Source organism: Passer domesticus, chromosome Z (assembly GCF_036417665.1).
Source record: "Passer domesticus isolate bPasDom1 chromosome Z, bPasDom1.hap1, whole genome shotgun sequence".
In the NCBI taxonomy this organism is placed as follows: Eukaryota; Metazoa; Chordata; class Aves; order Passeriformes; family Passeridae; genus Passer; species Passer domesticus.
Window position 1 is genome coordinate 38897014 of NC_087512.1, and position 13370 is coordinate 38910383.

General features: G+C 39.2%; 1 long non-coding RNA gene across 1 annotated transcript in view; it reads left to right on the forward strand.

Annotated features, from left to right (window-relative positions):
- Positions 1–13370, forward strand: part of LOC135291163 (uncharacterized) — a 78529-nt gene that overhangs the window by 38522 nt on the left and 26637 nt on the right. The window lies entirely within an intron of this gene.

The following is a 13370-nucleotide window of genomic DNA, read 5'->3' on the forward strand; positions in this document are numbered from 1 at the left end:
GGCAAGTCTCCAGGACTTCATAATAATTCTGTGTAACTTGTTACTGGGGTAACACACACGTCTGAGCATTATCCACTTGCATATGGATTTCTGGGCCTGCCCAGGATAGCCAGACACCTAACTGTTCTGGCAAGGCTATGTGTCTATTTTCTTACTGCCTTAGTGATGGGCTGCAAATACTGAGACTAATTTTATCTTTCTTTTACAAGAAGCTAAATCTCTTGAAAGTATGTCTATTGTTTTAGATTAAAAAGGGGCATGGGAATGGATGTATTTTTAAAGTGAGGGTTTTCTCACATAGATTTAAAGAGCATTTTTTATACCCAGATAATTAGCATCTTCTCAATTTTGTGGGCCCCATACTAAATTGCAGGATTAACTGACAGACAGCTATTAGGAGAGGACTGCACGCACGTTCCTGCCCTGATTACTGTGAACAGTTTATGTTTCCTCTGGCCTTTGACTGTCAGGGTGGAGTAGTTTCCCTGACACTGGACAAAGCACAGAGATGGGTCATACCATCTGTGCAGAGATCTCATGCTATTGCTTTTCCTCTCTGTTCTGCCATTAATGATGTCACCACCATTTCTTTGCCACTGAGGTCTGTGACTTGAATAATATCTTGGTTCCATCTTCTATTGTGCTTTTAGTCTTACTTTTGTCTTGACTTGTAACTCCTGGGACTGTACCTCAGCTCCTGAATCTTCCTTCACACCAGAAGAGGCAACTTTCTCTTTATTCTCTTCTCAGGCAAAGCAGTTGTCAAGGCCTTACTGCTGGCTCCTGCTGTGCTGCCGGCTGCCTCCTTATGTCCCCACACATGCAGAGATCCATAGGCACAGGCTTCTGGACATGCTGTGCCTCTCCTCCTTTCCTGCCACTCTCATCACATAACATCTATCTTTAAGTGTCTTTGCTGACATCCCCTAAATCACCATGGATCCTCTCCTCAATTCACCGTGGGTGACATCTCAGTGGTACATCTCAGTGTTCAGACTGGCTCTTAATGGACTGGTTTGGGGATTGGGAGCAGTGAAGTCATAACTGCTCAGAGTCATCTCTTGTAATCTGTCCCTCCTCTGCTCATTTGAGCTCTCCTTCACTTACCCTTTGTGCTTCTTTCACAACAACCCTGGTGTCTTTGCACAGTACTTTATTATGCCACTCTGACACCCTTCTCACTCAAAATATGCAGCTTACTTATTCAAGCCCTAAAAAATTGTCCTTTCTGCTTGTCTAGTAATGCCTTTTGCTGATGCATGCCTTGCACTGAATTTGCTGCAGGATTTGTGAAACTGGAACATAACATCTGAATGTGAGAATAATTTCTTTACTTTGAGCCTGAGTGTGCACTGGAATAGATTTCCCAGGAAAGCTGTGGAGGTTTCTTCACTGCAAATATTTAAAAACCACAAGCATGAGTAACAATCTCTAGAATGACCCTGACTGCACAGAGAGGTTGTACTATGTGACCTCCTGTGGTCCATCCCAGCCTTACCCATTCTGTGATTGTGACTAACATGCAGCAGTAGAAACAAAAAAAAAATATTCTCTGTCAACTCTGAAGATTGTCATGAAGCTGGGCAGGTGAAAAAATAGGTATGATTTGTTTGTGGAATGGGATGCTTCAATCAATCCCTCTTTTAAAAATTTTGTTGTCATTAAATAAAATTAAAACTGAAGTAAAATTTAAAGTCTTAATTTTGGAATCACCAAAATGCTGTTACTACACCTGCTGTTCTTGCACTAAAAATGGTTCAGGGCATAAAACTCCTGTCAGCTCTGTCAGAGCTTGCTCACTGATTTGTGTGTCCATCTGTTACAGAGGTGTCTCTCTGCTTTCCTCTGTACTCATCACTAAGCATGAAACACTTGAAGCACTCTTTTAAATGGTCTTGTCTGTCATGCAGAACTTTGCCACAGACCAGCTTCTATCATAATGTCGTATTTTAAAAGTGATAATTTAACAACCAGTCATTTTAGGAACATTTTGTTTGTAGTGTTTTACCTTAACACAATACACTTTGTATTCTCCATCAATCCTTTGTATATATCTTGTTCCAAAGAAACATTTTGCAATAATGATGGAGTGTTTGATTATATACTATTGGCACTGTACCATCATTTAAATAGAAATGTTAGATTGATTTATTTATCTGTCAGTTCCTTTGCACAAAGACAGACATGAATGGAAATCAGCAGTGCACAGTGTGACATGCCCTGCAGGACAGGCCATGTGTCAGGGCAGACACGTGCATGTCTCACACAGGACATGTACACACACGCTTGGAGACACACATGCACTCTGCAGCACTCTGGACTTACCCCAGGTTTGTGGAAGGAAGGTGCACCTATACAAGAAGGAGAAGTAGTGTCTTGCATTAACTGTCCATGTTCCCACAGCAGACATTTCATTGCTTTACAGAATTGCACTAAAAGAAGTCATGTTCTTTGTGGGGAAGATTAAAGCGCTTGTTGATCTCCTTTTTTGTAAACTTAGGCCTGTTTACTTTGACAGAGAGAAGTCCAGCTCTATATTTTTTTCTGCTTTTACATGAGTAAAAATAATGGCCCTTTACAAGGAAATTATAAACATCTGCAGCTTCCTTTCTTGTCAATAAGAAATTCTTGTTGTTTAAAAATCTTAAAGTAGGCTAAATATACCTCACATTTTCCATTTACATATTTGGAGAAGCCAATTTAGCATTAAAAAAATCTTTATGTACTGAAGGGAATGGAAAAAACAACTGACAAAGTTTGTAAAGTTTGCCTAGCTGATGATTCTGCCTTGATCCTAATTTTGGCGCAGAATAATGTGGATGTTCACTTCTAAATCTGAGTAACCTGTAGGTTGAGGGGATAGATAACAGCTATCTGTTGATTGTATTGAGACAGATATGAACAGATATGAACAGGATTTACCTGTGCTGTATTAATGCCCACTTGATGGATGATTAACATGGTGCAAGACAATCACTTCTGAAATCTCTCATTTTTACTTTGGAATAAAAAAGGGTGGTGATGGTTGGTGCAGTTCTGTATAGATCATGGTCATGTGGCTCCTGACAGTGCTGCAATGTTCCCTTGCTCTGATTCAGCTCATGTTAAAGCCAGTTGGAAGTTCTCTGCTGGCTCTAGAGGCAATCAGCTGAAACCCTGATGTAGAAAACTCCTAGAGAGGAGTTGTGAGACAGAAGGAACAAGCCTGATCCAGCACCCTTGACTGTAATGTATTTAGTTCTCAGTGATTGCTACAGCAGATAGTTTCCCCCTCTACCTCACGCATTTTATTGATAGACATAATTTTGCAGTGTATTTCTCTATTGTTCTGAGCTTATTCAAAGTTCAGAACAATAGAGAAATACAAGATATTTTGCCTTTCTGGCAAAGCAACTTCAGGATCTGCTTCTGGCAGGCTGGCTCTGTGCATAATCATTCTTGTTATGTTTCAATCCAGCGTCTGCACCGGATCAGGTTTAGCAAACCGAAATGCAGCTGTATCGACTAAGTCAGCTTACCATAAATTCTGTGCAGGAATTTACAGGTTGGTTGCTATAGTGAGACATGAAATAAAGTACCCAGAATTCAAGTTGCTCTCTCCCCATCTCACCTGTGCACAGAGTAACCATACTGCCAAAAATTGGAGGAGGCCTCTTTTGACCAGTGAAGGTGCCTTGTGAATGGATGTCATTCAGGACCTGAATGTGTCCCATCTCTAGACTGAGAGTCTTTGGTTTAGGAGAGACATTTTAGCAGGCTGGAAGCAAGGGCTGCTCCTCCATCCCTGGGGAGGTTCATATCATCAGGCTATGCACATCGCTTTGGACAGGTACTCTTTGATGCAGACTGTGATCCAGATCTGATCTGGAGATGCTGTGACAGAAGAAGAAGACTCTTTTTCCTTTCTCAGCTGATTCAAAAAGCTCCACGTGGATGTCTTGCAACAAAATCTTCTAGTGTGGCTACTGTGGTGCTGGTAAGCAGTTTCAGTGATTCTCACATCTCCAAGAGGATTGGGAAAAGGGCATTTTTTTTCATAGTTTTTTTGCATTGAAGGAAGAGATTATGCATTTTTAATGTTAGCATTCCACTGCTATACATACTGAGCATGGCTTTGGGCTTTTACGTCACTACAAAACTATTAACCAATATCCTTACGGGGCCAAAACCTGTATTACTGAAGCTGTTCAAATGCACTGTAATTTTGCACTAATTCAGACTAAAACAATTTCAAAGTGGTGGAGCTGGCCAGCATTAATGGGGCCAAAACATTAGCCCACACTGACCAGTAAACTATATTAACACATTTCAACTTTTTTTTTTTTAAAATGTAGATTGAATCTTGAGAGGTTGAGTTCTAACCGAGAGCTAGGATTTTCAGCCTTTGAATAATTTTTAATAAAGAAGCTGCTATTTAAATACGTCGGGAGTTAACTTTCAGCAAACATTTTGTCCCAAAAGTGAAAATTTGAGCCTGGGAGGTTGGAATGAAGTCTGGCTCAGTTCTTTCAGTTTGGAACTATCAAAACACTTCTAATCAAAAGGATTTTTTTCTACCTTCCCTATGGGAAAGATAACCTTTTTGCTCCATCCAACATTAAAAATTTTCTGCATTGCTTTGATGCTTCATGGAAACTGGTTCAGCTGCCACATATCCTCTCCCATCTGCCAGGACCTTTTGGTGGGATGCATAATGGATACAATCCCTCTGTGATACGCCATGAGGGACCAGTCAGTTTACAGTGTGTGATAGGTAAAGTAGCACAATCAGAGTTGTTGTGTCGGAGCAGATGGGTCATATAACTAAAACAGTTTTCTGAAAGCCACAGAGTTTGGCCACATTGTGTTGTTGAACTGCTTCTAAATGAAATGTTTCTCCCTAGTTCAACACACTAAAATTTTTCATGTAAACTTTTCCAAGAGAAACTTCAGATTATTAGTTCTGTTCAAAGTTTGCAAGGTCCAGGTTGGTATTTGGAAAAAATAGGGAAGTTATTGTCTTAAAAATATGGCAGCTTATTCTGTTTAATAAATTGGCAGACAATTATTTTGCTTTATTCTCCTGGATTCTTACAAGAAGTCTTTCTTTAATCTGGCAAGTTAAACTCATCATTCATATTCTCCTTCCAAAGTGCATCATATATGCAAACATGATTCTTATGTCATGAGCCAGGGCAATGTGCACAGAGAGTTACCATGAACTCATACTCTGTACCTGAACTGTCCCAGTGTATTAGCTTGAGATGGAAAAGATGTATTCACCAGCCTCAAGAAACCACTAAAATTTACTAAAATGAAAACTTAATGCATTCTTATCAATAAACGTCATTTTGTCAGTGTAGAAGAGGTATGATCACATAGGTGTGATTTTAACCAAATGTACCATACAGTTGAAACAGTGGTCTCTGACTTTGTTATTTTACATCTTAAAATTAATCTGATGCCTCTAGTTAAAAGAATATTCTTAAATATCACTCTGAATTATTACTGTAATATACATAACCTAATGACGCAAAACTATTTTATAACTTCTCAAATATTTATACTATCCTCACAATAGTTAATTTATATTTATATTTTAATTGAGTTTATGTAAAATAATCTTCTCTAGAAAAGCTAAACAAAGCAACTAATATATTATCAAAGCATTTTAGAGGTGTGGTTAACCTTCAGTTTGCTGAACCTTCCATCTCTTTGATCTGCCATCCATCTTAGATGGGATTTGACAGTGTCTCTGGCTAAAGGATCAGTATATTAACTCATAAAATTGTGCACTTTTCCTATATGGTTCACTACAACTGTGCATTGGGTATGTTATGTGGCCCTTATGTTTTGATTCAAAGGTTATCCAGCTGAATCTATGGTTAATCATCTGAAGCTATGGTTTAAAAGCGTAGCTTGTCTTTAATTCTCAATGGGATTAAGCAAAACACCAAAAGAATATAAACAGGTGGAAATAAGCAAAGTGAATTGTACAGAATTAATTTATGCCACATAGGAACTGTACTTATGCCTTCCCTTGTTTTTGGGGTTCTCCTGTCACTGCTGGCATTTTCTACCCAGTCACAGGAACAGCAGGTCTGGAATCTCTTTTTGATGGCTATTCTCACACAGCTAGAGAGTGTATGGATCTGTGGTACATTATGCCTTCAGTGCAGTGCAGGGGTACAGTTTCTTGTGAACTGGGTTGGGTAAGCACCTGGATCACAGTGTGTTTATCCAAATCAAGTGATGCCCTGGAGCCTAGATTATGACAGGTAAGAGACTGGAGCAGCTGATGCCAGTGGAGCTTGCAGGAAGAGATGAGTGAGTGAGTGAGTGAGTGAGTGAGTGAGTGAGTGAGTGAGTGAGTGAGTGAGTGAGTGAGTGAGTGACATGATGCACCCACAGCCCTGTTTCAGGGCCCCACTCTCTCTGATGTAGGAGCTCTGTGGCATACAGGAGGTGACATACCAAACCTTGCTGAAATTATTAGTTTAAAAAATTTCTGATGAATGTTGTTGGCTAAAGGGAGGAATTCTAAAAAATTCACACAGTGAAATGATCACATAAGACATACAAAATGGAAGAAATTAATACAAAACTCTCTAGCTGTAAGAAGCTTTTCTACCCTGCTAATTCTGATTTTCTTATAAACCAATGCTGAGAGAGTAGCAGAGGACTGAAAATTTTTATTTGATGCTAATATTTCTAAATTTAGATAGGATAATCACATATATATATATATATATATATATATATATATATGTAACTGGGTACCTGGCTGTAGGTGTTCAGTGAAGCTGCGAAGGGTTATTATGGCAAATAATTAATGATAGTTTTGATAACAGGCCTCATAACTTAACCTTACTGTTCTGATGAAATTTGATCTTTGTGAGAGATAAAAGTGCTTCTAGCTTATCATCATCATTATCATGATAATTTTTTGCCAGTATTGCCCAAAACAGCCCTAGGGTTTGTGCTACTGTGACATCCATAAGTAAAATGTGTGGGAACTGGTAATAGCCATGTAAACAGTTTGGTAGCACATCAGCCAGTTTAAGGTCTACTGTTGTAAGTGCAGAAAACAGTAGCTTCCTGCAGTCTGGCCAAAGTCCTGTGAAGCTGGATCTGGTACATTTGGGTCCTGTAGACAATAAGCACACTTAGGATGCTACAGAATCTGTATGAGCTTTTAATTTTTATGGTTGAATGAATGGTAAAGAGAAACAACAGAGTATTGATTGAGTGGGTCCGATTTGGTGTGCAGATAAAAGAAACACATTCCAGACATAGGACTATATTAAATCCAGAGATTATAATAGGCATTTATTGAAAGCTGTTTGGAAATAATTGAAAATGTGAACCCAGTATGCTGGAAGATTATTCCTAGTATGGTACTCAGAGTTCTAATTTTGACCAAACAATGCTCAATGTCTTTTGAACTGTATGTGAAGAACTTACAAAACCAGTGCTGGTGAAAGTAGGAAAGAATACTAGAAGAGGAATTTGTAAATAATTGTGTTGGTTTCATCATCCATATTTACCAATAAGAGGCAGCTAGTAAATAGAGCAATACATCAGTACTGGTTCATAATGCTAGCAAAACAGTAAAGATAGAATCTCCTCATAAAATATGGAAATTTACCCTGTGGATCAATCCGAAAAACATATAAAAATCGTATTGGGCAGCCCATGAAGCATGTGGTCTTATGGCAACATAGCAATTAAGTTTGTGAATGCCATCCTTTATTGCAGACTCGAGAGGCAATCGAAACAGGAAAAGGGCTATTATCTCTGTCTTCAATATGAACTAGAGCATAACCAAAGTAGAAACCTTGTGTCCTCACTTAAAAAATGACATTAAGAAACTGAAAAAAAAAAAAAAAAAGGAAAAAGTTCATAAGGACAACAGAGTCTATAAAACATACCTGACACATTGAGACTTAAGCAAAGTAGTCTATTTTATTTATGCAAGAGAAAATATAGAAGTGAATTAGTTCCAGACTAGAAATGCTTACATGGAAAAATACTTCAGATTGTGACATATCTGAGTTAACAGAAAAAAATCTTATTGAGATCAAATGTCTGAAAGCCAGAATGGGACAAGCAGATGAAAAAAGAAACAGAAATCTTTAAAAGAGAAATTACCTAAGCTTTGGAATGATTTGGAGGTGTGATATTTTTTTCATGCATGTGAAGTGTTAAGAGTCATAACTGCAGAGCCATTCTAAAAGATATGCATAAAGCTCAAACAGAAACTATAATCTTGGTGTAAAAGTTATCGAGCAAGGTTTTCCTAGCTTGTAGAAGGTAAGACTATATGACTGTAATGCTCTGAATGCCTGGCTCTTTCTGGTGGCTGCGTGAATGTGGAAGCAACATAGCTAAAGAGGATCTATGATGAATTGTTATGCTTAAAGGACCTTCTAGGTAAAGTTATTCTAGAATTCCATCTGTGTTGGCTATACAGCATTCTATGAAGCTTGGAAAAGCAGCTGCTCTATATTTACAGAACAGGACCAGCTGAAACACATCAGAAACAACATATGACCCTAACATCAGTTACATAGGCTACTCTCACATGATCATGTTTCCAATGACTCAGCATGTATGACAAACCCTTTGTCCTGTTGCTGCCTCAAACTAAACTGGGGAGGATTCACATGCTTCATGCATGAGCTATGAACTTTGACTCACAGGAGCCCCCAACCATCTCTAACATCCTTGAATTCAAGACACCTCAACATAACTCACTGCTAATCCAGAGAAACTAAATACACATATAGAGTGCTCTGAGCACTTTTAGGGTACAGACAAGAATGTACTCTGCAAGGCTATGTACTGATGTATGTATTCATTAGGTACATACACATGGAATGACAAGGTAGAAGTTGTATGCTTATGGATTCAGAGCTCTGATTTCATTGCCAATTTGCAGTTCTCTGCAAATCCATACTTTTTTCTTCCATTTTGGTCTATCTGGTGATCTACAGCAATATTTTATCACTGAAACATCCACAGAGCTACCTGTGAATGATTCAGATCAAACTAATTCTACATGCAGTTAGCTACCACCTGAAGATGACATTGGCAATGCCTTGTCCTTTTCACCAGACACCATAGCTATCCCCTCACAACCCTCCTTTTTCTCTGGTGGGAGAGGATTGACTTTGTTCAAGTCAATCATGCATCCTGCCTGGAAGGATGGGAAGATAGATTATTTGGACTAGTCAGAGGTCACATAAAGGCTGCCTGGAGCAGCTGCTGAATGTAGACTATCTTAGGGTGAAGAGGCAGGAGAGAACTGCTGGAGTCCAAGGCAGTTCAGTGCAGGTCTGCTGATCACCATTCTGTTGCCTTCTCTGGAAAGATTGACATTTTTGCTACCAAAGCTGCAAGTTTACTTTGCTTTTTGACCCTTCAGAGTGTGGTGTATTTTTTTCCACCTTTAGGGTGTTGCTGATCCTTGCTGAAGGGTGACATGTCTCTGACCAGCACATACCAGCCTCCACTGCAGTGCCAACCATCTCCCAGGAAAGCTTTCACAGGGAAGCTACAATCCTTCAGCTGCCACGCATCACAATTCCAGATTTCTAAACAGAGCATTTTCCACCATTCTTCAGCATTCCTTAATCAGATTAAACAGATTATTTGAAGGAAAAAGGGTCAAGGGGGTGTTTTCCACTATTTTTCATTCCAAGATTTCTGTCAAGGTTTGTGGGCGTGTTCACTCTTGCTGTCCTGTGCTGGATTAGGTAATTTCTTCCAAAAGAACAGTAAATTATTCATGTGGAATAAGTAAAGAACAGTAAATTATTCATCTTTAAGGAGGCCTGATCCAGTAACTGTAGTTTATTACACATATTAACTCACATATATTAAATAGTTTTATTTTCATTTTTGCACTCTAAAGTAGATGCTTGCAAGTATTCTCTCTGCAGCCTTCTGAAGCATGTTTAACATGCCCATTCCCTAATTGCTTTTCACTGAACACAGAGGCTCTTGGATTACAGAGAATAAGAAATCCTTTACAATCAAGACCAAAGTAGTCCCCATCTGTCTTTAGATTTTTTTCAGTAAGTCTTTCTGTCTTCTTCTGTGTTATCTTATAGCTGCAAGACACTACCATGGGATAACTGACTTTCAAAAAATAACAGAAAAGTAGAGAGGGGGTTGACATGGTCTAGCACTGGTAGTAATCCTTCTTCAAGGTGGAGACCAGACTCAGTGACCTTCAGACATTCTTTCCAATTAGCATTTCTAGAAGTCTTCCAACCTTCCACTGATATACTCTAGTCTTCAGGCTGGTGTGACAGAGCTGTGTGAGACGTCCTTGTTCTTATGCAGAACAGATATACCAACTTTGTGTCAGAAAATTTGCAGGATTTGCAGGTCCTAAAGTGTGGAAATGTATGGGTTTGAACAAATGCAGCTTCTCCTCACCCAAATCCTGTTGTGAATCCAAGGCAAGATTCAGAATCAGTATAGATGGGTTGGTTCAACTTACATAAGGATACAGCCAATAATGAATAGTGTAGTTTGAAGGAGAAGAGTTATGGAAGATGGTGGTGGAAAGACTTAAGAGAACCAGTAATTTCACCTAAAAATTCTTGTTCATTATTTCCATAAGGTAAAGTTGCTTATACCATGTTTGGTGACTGGTATGCTGAAAAGTGTTGGTAACTTACCAGTTATACCTCATTAACACTTTCTCAAGGGTCTTATGTTACATAGCTTGGCACTTCTGCATTTATTGATAGCAGTAAGGCAACCTATATATGTTCTTTTTTCATCCACTTAAACTGCTCTATGGGGTCAAACCCTACTCACATATCAAGGGCACTACAGAGTGTATGGATAATCTTTGCATTACTTCTACTTTTCTTGAGAAAGTGTTTTAAGGGTGTGGTACTGAGACTTAATGCTCCCACAACAGAAGGTGCATTAAGTGGTAGTGGTTTTTGCATTCAGTTTCTAGTATCTATGCGAAATATTTAGCAGGAAAGTAAATAATTTCTGATTTATAACAGAACAACTTTGTGATAAAAAATGTGTGAGATGAGAATCAGGACTGTACAACTCTGTCTTTGGATTAATTTGCATGAAATCCCAAATGCCCACACACTTAGTTGTGATAATCCTCATTTTGTTGTTCCGTGCAACTTTATTTGGCTAACTCCATATTTAGCAAATATTGGAGATGTTCCACTGAACTCCTGTGGAGAAAGTCAGATGATCAGAATTTCATAACAGAAAAGAGCACTCAGAATGTATCAAGACAAATCTCCCATCCTCACAAAACTCACATGATAATCTGAAAACAGTGCTAATGATTTAATTTAGTAAGCTTCTTTCACAATGGCCCACTTCACATAAAGACAATGGTGTCTTTCTGCTATAATTTAATTCAAAATCTACTTTTTATTTTTCCTCCATGAAACAATAACTGCTATGCAAATTTGTTTTCTAGAAAAGGCCCAGACTAAAATCCCAGCTTTAAGGATAATTTTGCTACTGACATAAAATCCAGAATTCAATGGACTGTGCATAATGAATGCAATCAATCTTCCTTCCTTCCTTCCTTCCTTCCTTCCTTCCTTCCTTCCTTCCTTCCTTCCTTCCTTCCTTCCTTCCTTCCTTCCTTCCTTCCTTCCTTCCTTCCTTCCTTCCTTCCTTCCTTCCTTCCTTCCTTCCTTCCTTCCTTCCTTCCTTCCTTCCTTCCTTCCTTCCTTCCTTCCTTCCTTCCTTCCTTCCTTCCTTCCTTCCTTCCTTCCTTCCTTCCTTCCTTCCTTCCTTCCTTCCTTCCTTCCTTCCTTCCTTCCTTCCTTCCTTCCTTCCTTCCTTCCTTCCTTCCTTCCTTCCTTCCTTCCTTCCTTCCTTCCTTCCTTCCTTCCTTCCTTCCTTCCTTCCTTCCTTCCTTCCTTCCTTCCTTCCTTCCTTCCTTCCTTCCTTCCTTCCTTCCTTCCTTCCTTCCTTCCTTCCTTCCTTCCTTCCTTCCTTCCTTCCTTCCTTCCTTCCTTCCTTCCTTCCTTCCTTCCTTCCTTCCTTCCTTCCTTCCTTCCTTCCTTCCTTCCTTCCTTCCTTCCTTCCTTCCTTCCTTCCTTCCTTCCTTCCTTCCTTCCTTCCTTCCTTCCTTCCTTCCTTCCTTCCTTCCTTCCTTCCTCCCTCCCTCCCTCCCTCCCTCCCTCCCTCCCTCCCTCCCTCCCTCCCTCCTCCTTTCCTGTATTATTTTTGCCCTAACAGAGCATGTAGTTGCTGATAGTCACTTATCCTTTGTAGTGCAATTGCTTATCAGACTGTAAATTCCAAATTCCCTAAGAAAAGTTTGCAAAACAAGACTTGCAAAGATATATGAAATACATCCTCAGCTCTCTATGTGCATGTTGTATGGCATACCATTATATCATTTTCCCTACATCTGCCATAAAAGGCAAGAACTTCAGTGTAGAAGTCAAGGGGGCAATGAATGTGTGTAATTTACTGTAACTGTTGGGCTAATCCCCTTCCCCCATCCTCTTAGCTGAACTGTGAGAGCCATAAACCAGCTGGATGAACTCTCTGAAAGGAGGAACAGATACCAGCACTCTGATAAGAAACAGAGCATTCACTTGTCCTTGTTGCAGTTGGAGAACAAGCAGCATGACGAGGATTACTTTCTTTTACAAGACATGACCAGTACTGTATTTAGCACCAGTTTGAAACACATGGAAGGACCTCTGGCAGCATGCATTACCTTTTGTTTCAAGAACAAGGCTTTGCCTGTTGCGACTTTATTATTTAACACAGTCATTTGGATGCTGCATTACCCATGTGAGAAAAAAAGGCTTTTGCCAAATGGAATGAAGAAGCACAGCCTATTCAAGTTCATATTTACATCCCAGTGTGTCTCCAAGGTGGTGACAATATATCCAAATGGATTCTGGTGCTTAGATTAGAACTGAGGTTCTTCTTCCAAACCCAAGACTCTGAAACTTCCTCCATCTATAGCATACTTACAGATGCCTAGAAATTTTCTGCCCTTGATGCTTTCTGCCCTTATAATGCCCATAGTTCATATCAGCATGTATTGGTGAATGCTCATGGATATTTTAGATATGATAGATAAATTGCAGTCTAAATAGCAAAGGCCACTTGTATGCTATTAAACCAAAGGCACGTGACAGCATATGAAATTAGACATTTGCAAAAAATACCTGTCCTTCCAGAATGAAGCTTGGAACAACAAGAATGGCAGACATTATTTTATATTAAAATAGTTCTGTACAACTGTTAAATTGGGAGATAAAAGTTGGTGGTCATTGCTTTCTAAATAACAGCCTATCTGGATAATTTCTTCAGATGTTAAAAGGCTTTGAACCAAATACCATTTTCTTCCTGAAGGTTTTTAA